Source organism: Sebastes fasciatus, chromosome 2 (genome assembly GCF_043250625.1).
Source record: "Sebastes fasciatus isolate fSebFas1 chromosome 2, fSebFas1.pri, whole genome shotgun sequence".
NCBI classification, from domain to species: domain Eukaryota; kingdom Metazoa; phylum Chordata; class Actinopteri; order Perciformes; family Sebastidae; genus Sebastes; species Sebastes fasciatus.
The window spans coordinates 40,124,001-40,131,221 of record NC_133796.1 but is presented as its reverse complement, the minus strand read 5'-3'; the positions used below and the strand labels follow the sequence as shown (position 1 = coordinate 40,131,221).

Below are 7,221 nucleotides of genomic sequence, written 5' to 3'. Positions count from 1 at the left end.
GCTCTTTGGTCAATTTATCTGACAATTTCTCATGTTTTACAGAACAAGAACATGTATTATCTGTACAATCACAAGTTTTCCCTGCAACATCTGCATCACTGACTCTGGGAATAAAAGTGCGCTCACTAGGTGGTCTTGGGAAATTGAATCGGCATACCGTATTCTTCTTCCTGCACGTCTTTGAATGTCTCCTGCTATGCATTTGTACAGTTGAGACTATTTCAAGAAGTTCCTCATCATCATGTGGTAGTTCACATGTGATATATTTGTCAACAAATGTAACTACTGTTGGATTTATTATGTACAAAAGTGCTTACAATAACCTGACTGTTGGATTTGTTATGAATAGAGTGATTGTGAGGAAAGGGAGGAGGCAGGTGCTGTATTTCTTTTGCAAGGTCAAGAAGAGGAAGGAGTCAGAAGGAGATAACGAAGAAGACATGCAGCAGAAACATCACGTGCCATAAGCTCATGAATATTAATATTGTGTAAACCATGAATAGGCTGGATCAGGGATAGCTCGGGGTTCAGACTTCACGAACTGACCCATGCACTGTATGTTGTCAGGGACACGTAGACTGGATCCAGATATCTGTATACTCTTTTATTTTACTTATGCAACATTGATTGTTCGGAATAAATTGTATTATTATGCTTTAACCCGTCTGTTTGGAAAATCTCTTTGTCATACAAGATTAACCAACACGTAACTGGGCCTTGACCTCTTGGAGGTAGAAGGCCAGTTCCTTCAATTGGTGACCCCGACGTGATCTTCGGCATTGAGAAGCGTGTCCAAAGGACGGACAGACCGGCGAGAGAGAGAAAGGGCCCTGAAATCTTAAAGGTAAGCAGAACCTGTTGTATCGAACTCTGCAAATTGGCTTACTCTAAATTATCTCTCTTGTTGTGCTGAATCTCCTTTGTAGTGATAAATGTTGCAGAAGTAAAGACTTTCTGTTGAAAACTGAAAGGAGGAAAGCTGCCCTTTAGTGAAGCTGAAAGGAGGAAAGCTGCCCTTTTAGTGAAACTGAAAGGAGGAAAGCTGCCCTTTTAGTAAAACTGAAAGGAGGAAAGCTGCCCTTTTGGTGGAACTGAAAGGAGGAAAGCTGCCCTTTTAGTGGCGTGTAAAACTGGAAGGAGGAAAGCTGCCCTTTTAGTAAAAATTGAAAGGAGGAAAGCTGCCCTTTTAGTAGCGTGTAAAACTGGAAGGAGGAAAGCTGCCCTTTTAGTAAAAACTGAAAGGAGGAAAGCTGCCCTTTTAGTAGCGTGTAAAACTAGAAGGAGGAAAGCTGCCCCTTTAGTGAAAACTGGAAGGAGGAAAGCTGCCCTTTTAGTAACGAAAACTGGAAGGAGGAAAGCTGCCCTTTTAGTGTTGAAAACTAGGAGGAGGAAAGCTGCCCTTTTAGTAGCGTGTAAAAATAACGCCTGTATGAGTGTACATTAATAACTAGTATTCAGAGGAAAATTAAAACTTACTGTTGATACTGGGCCAACATCGCTGGAACATCAAAGTGTCCAGTAGAAGCTTATGTTGGTAGGATCACAGCGAGGGGCATAGCGACCCATTTACTCTGAATCTAGTTACTGTCATAAACTGAATAAACCTGTGTGAAATAGTACTGGACAGAATGGACGGAGAATTTGACAAAGACTGTGAGGAACGGGGTGGCTGTGGGCCTCCCTGTTTATCATTTGGACAGCAATGGGCTAAAGTCAGGACCAATGTAATCTGTACATTTGATCCCAAGACTAGAAATAAAGAGACTCGAGACCTAGATGAGTGGTATAACATGACAGTGAAGGAAGGGCATTTTCCAGCCACGGGAAGTGAAGCCAAATTCATGCCAGTGATGAGAGCATTAATACAGGTGGTTCATAGAAAGCTGCTGCAAGCAGGACAAGACAAAGAAAAGGGACATATGTTTGTAAGGAGGAAATTGAGGAAGAAAGAAGACGAGTTGGCAAGTAAATTGGTAAAATATAATGTGATACAGATGGCTGCACTATCAGCCTTAGGCAGCCAGACGAAAGCCACCCACGCAAAAAACGCTGAAGCAAAACCACTAGTGAAACCCTCACCCAGTCCTAGCGCACCCCCACCACCAAACCCACATACTAGCCAGCCGCCACATTACATGTCCCTCCATCAGCAGTACCCACCTGGCCACCTGTGATGACGTCGTAGCTGCGTGTTGGAGCGCCTGTCAGACAGTACTGAGGGAATACCATAATCCGAGTAAACAAACTTGCACCGGGAGGCTCTATGGACATAACGGGGGCGACGTAGGAGTCTGAGGGATGTCAGCGATGCAGTTTGGAGTGAAGTGACAGAAGAGGTCCAGGAGTTGCGTTGTGGAGTATTTGAAGAACACCATGTCTGCGGCTCCAGGAATTAGCCAGCGCTCCACTGCTGCAATCCGTGGAGGTGGCTCCCAGCCTCGGACCGCAGCAGCAGCAGGCACTGTAGCCAGCACAGCAGCAGCAAACAGTGTAGCCAGAACACAATGTGGATAGTCTTGGAGTCGTGGCATGGAGATGTCCAAACGTGAGAAGCAGACAGACGTTGGATAATGCACAGTAAGTTGATAGCGCCAATGGATCGCTTGGTCGGTGGAGCTACCAGCTGACCGGCGGCTAACAGCTAACAGCTGATCAGTGGAGAAGGTTAGCACACAGAGCCAAATGTGCACAATCTTCGAACAGTTAGCAACACCAGACAGTGAAGTGTAGCGACAATTTATAATGAAACTTATTCCTACATGCAGTGAATATAGGCACAGATTTACACAAAAGCGAAGTTTTGCTACGGGACTGAGAAGCGGCGACATACACGCCAGCGTCCTCTCAATCCGAAATCACTATATCTCTACTCTCTCTACTCATAAATGTTGTTGCACATATGTTTTGCAGATAGATCAATCCAGTGCCTTTTTGGTTTGAAAACATTTTCTTTATGGTGCAGCTGATGCGAGATCTTCAAACTTCAATATTTCCAGGTGAATACAACAACATAAACATAAACATACACTTATTTGTGTTGTAAATCAGATGGTCTGAAGTACACGGACAGTGTGGTCACAAGTTAATCTGGCTGCCTTCTGTGTCTCAGAGCGACTACTTAGCGTATGATATTTGAGATAAATATGACATTCACCTGTGACCACCCCAGTGCTGGTGGCGCATTGGAGGAAACTCCCGTCTGTCACACAAGTTGTGATTTTGGTATGAGTTCCAATGCCGTAAAACCTGACATTTTTATAAAAAAAAATTTTGTTAAAGGGATGAAGAGTTCTTCTACATGACACATGTTTACTAAAACAGGCTCCAAAGACGAATATGTGTATTTAGAAACTTTTATTAGCTTACAGGAAGAGCGACGCTGCTCTTCCTGTTTTCAACATATTCATCATAACAAGCAACATTTCAAACGCGAGCAGAATATAGCGGACACGTTTCCACAAACAAGACTCCAAAGCTCCAAAGACGAATCTGGTATGTTTAAACATTGTAATGAAATACTAAACAAAGAGGCACTCACGAGGACAGCTACGTATTCTCTTCCTGCTTTCAACAGCTGCCGTAACTACGACAACCACAGACTAATTCGTCTGAAAGTCGCCAGTTAACAGGGTCGCCTGATAAACCGCAACACCGGAGTGTTTACTGTAACCAAGGTATCATGCCGAGGGGCGGGGGGCATGGGGCATGGGGCGGAGAGCTACATCCGGTTCCACAGAGGGGTGTGGGGAGCAGCAGCTCATTCTCATTTAAAGCTACAGACACAGAAATCAGCATTTTTGGAAATGGGCTGAAACAGAGGTTATAGAGACATGCTGGAATGCATGATGTGATTGTTTTTTTGAAAAAAAACTTCAGAGACATGGTTTGGAGGTATCTGAGACCTATATTAACTTATTTAAATGGAGTATAATATGAGACCTTTAAAAAAAAAAAAAAAAAAGATTAAATTAAATACTGAATATTATATCTCAGGAACGGAAGGTCGCAGAGACTCAGATCTGATGTCCAACTGGGGGTTTTTGGGGATGGTTAGGTTGGTGGTTTAGGTGTGGATGGTTCATAACATAGCAGAAGATCAGAAATATATTTTGGCCCTAAACCACTTAGTGCTTTGTAAACCAGCAGCAGTATTTTGAAATCAATTCTCTGAGAGACAGGGAGCCAGCGTAGAGACCTCAGAACTGGACTGATATAATCCACTTTCTTGATCTTAGTGAGGACTCTAGCAGCAGCGTTCTGAGTCAGCTGCAGCTGTCTGATCGTTTTTTTAGGAAGACCAGTAAAGACGCCGTTACAGTAGCCAAGTTGGCTGAAGATAAATGCATGGACTAATTTTTCCAAATCCTGCTGAGACATCAGTCCTCTAATTCTTGCTATATTCTTCAGGTGATAGAAGGCTGTCTTTATAATTGTCTTAATATGGCTGTTAAAGCTCAGGTCAGAGTCCATGACTACACCAATATTTCTGGCTTGGTCCAAGCTTTCTAACATTACAGATTGTAGGTGAGCACTAACCTTTAATCTTTCCTTTTTGGCTCCAAAAACTACGACCTCAGTTTTGTTTTTGTTCAGCCGAATAAAATTATGGCACATCAAATTATTAAATTGTTCAATGCAGTCACTCAGTGCTTGTATTGGACTGTAGTCTCCTGGTGAAAGAGTTAAGTAAATTTGTGTGTTGTCTGCATAGTAATGGTAATTTATTTTGTTATCAAAACTCTGACCCAGTAGGAGCATGTAGATGTTAAACGCAGACAGAACCTGGACTGATCCCTGAACATGACATTCCCCCACATGTTCAGGTTCCATTGTCTTTGTTGTCGACATCAGCGCTAACGGGCCTGACGGTGAAGGGCAGTCATTGCAGGCTTCCTGGTAGCCTTTTGAGAATACACTGTTTACCATTGGCAGAGCATTTTTGCCAATTTTTCATGGGCCCTACACACATAATCAGCTGTGCTGCTCATCCCACAAATGCATGATCCTTACAAGTTGGACATCAATGTGAAGGTAAATAAACAGGCTTTCCAACGATGTAAAATACAATGACCCTTAGCATTGTAACAACAGAGGAATAATCGACCAAACACAAGTTTCCGAATTGCGAAATGTCAGGGAACATTCAACGGCACAATTACCTTTTACCCTTTTTGTGGTTTTACCTTTTTATGGTTTTACCTTTTTAAACTTAATTTTAATAAAGATCTTAACTTTAATCGTCGAGTGGAGGGCTCTGCCTATCTGCAGAAGGAGAGGCCTACTCTCTCCACCAAACGGGCCTGCTTTTAAAGACAATTCTTTTAAAGACATTTGGACAATTGTGGGATCTCTCTCTCCTGAGTGTCCCCACCAGGCTCAACCAGCAACATAAACCAACCCGGACCTGAACGACTGGACACCCACGCCTTAAACACCAGCAAGAAGACCTACCAGGAGACGACCACCCCCCAAACAATTCAGCCACCACGGGCCCTTGGAACCTCCATCTGCACTGTTCAAGGTAAGAGCCCGACACAAGACGATTAATATGTTTTATTCCAGGGTGAGGCCTGTGCCATCGACTGGGTGAGGTAACGCAGCGCAGCCCACACACACACGCACCAACACCAAACCACAACCACTCATGTCTTTGCACACACAGCTCGGAACACGCCATAACCACCCCACCACACATACAACCACAGCCATGGACACACAATACACCCAAACACTCAGCCACCCACCAGACCCAGAAACCAGGACCATCAGCAAACAATACTTCAAATGAATACAAGCCATCCATCACAAACACACAGTAGATCAGGCCATCCTCACACACACATTCCCACCTGGCATGCCAAGACAGGTCCATAGACTCACCGACTTTATCAAACCATCCACACCTACAGACAACACACGCAGCAAAATACAGGCAAACACAACACATTGGATGCAAACCAACATGACCATACTTCAGGAACATTACCACTCAACCATACTCGCCCTCAGCAACACAACCCGCAACCCTTTAACCCTCCAAATTGCAATCAATTGGGCCAGAAAGCGATATGGACAACGCTTGAGACCGGACACCATACACACAATAGAACACACACTGAACATACACAAACAACAGACTACAACCAGCCACCCCACCACTGTTCCACCTTCACACCAGATCAGACTAAGGTTGGACAGCTCGCTGCCCCCCATCCCGGAACTATCCGATGAGGAAGAGTTCCCACCACTGCCGGCTCCACACAAGTCCTCCCTATCCTTAGGCCTACGCACCTCCCTCTCCAAGCACATCACCAGATACAACTTACAAAAGGTACACCGTCCACCCCTGCTTCCCACTCCAATACTAGCCCCAGCCCTCCCTCCCCCTACACCCAGCCAGGCTCCCCAGCCCCCCCCAGCTCACCCACTACCACAGCAGAGACCTCGCAGCCAGCCCCCGACCCCGCCAAACCACACCCAGGAACCTCCAAGGCCACGGAGGTCTCCCCGAAAATGTATTTCAGCCCCCCCTACATCCAGGGAACCAAAACAGGTCCCTGCGATACCAGACACATCCACCACACTCACCCAAAGGGTCAAGAAGGTCTCCTGGGGGCCCAAACAAGCCACCCAGGAGACCTACACTGCTTACCCTAACCCCCAGCTGTCACTCATCTTACCCATCCTCCACCACAACCCCACTTCAGTCACCGACACCAATTCTCCCACATCCCTAACAGCACCACAGGAAAACTCCAGGAATTCTGCGCCCAGATCCATCAATCATCCGAACACCCGTATAACACCTCCGACCAGGAATCCATATCCCTCAGCACTCACACTACCTCCAACACTTCTGTCCTAACTCATGACTCAATCTCTCTCCTCTCTCCCACTCCTACAGATGGTGCTGGTTCCCGGATCGGCCTGGCCGAGCGGCGGGCCCCAATCAAGCAGACAAAGGAGGGCACACATGTGATGAATGGGGATATAAAGGCTAACAATGCCCACACAAAAGCCCAATCTGAGCCCTCCACTCGACGCTCTTTTGAGGTCACGTCGCCGGGCCCGGCCACTCCAGGAACCAGCGCATCCCCAGATCTGGACCACAGTTGCCCAGGACCCTCCTCTTCCTCCCCTCTTTCCGCACCTCTTCACATCCACACTCATCTTCAATTACTGGTGCAAACAGTTACATTTATAATTCCTCCCGAACCCAAC

General features: G+C 45.8%; 1 long non-coding RNA gene across 1 annotated transcript; it reads left to right on the top strand.

The window, feature by feature from the left end:
- The first annotated feature begins 290 nt into the window (after positions 1–290).
- LOC141762174 (uncharacterized) lies at positions 291–836 on the top strand. The gene is made up of 2 exons (XR_012592741.1): positions 291–594; positions 695–836. It is a non-coding gene; the product is annotated as an uncharacterized LOC141762174 (long non-coding RNA).
- Positions 837–7,221: the final 6,385 nt, after the last annotated feature.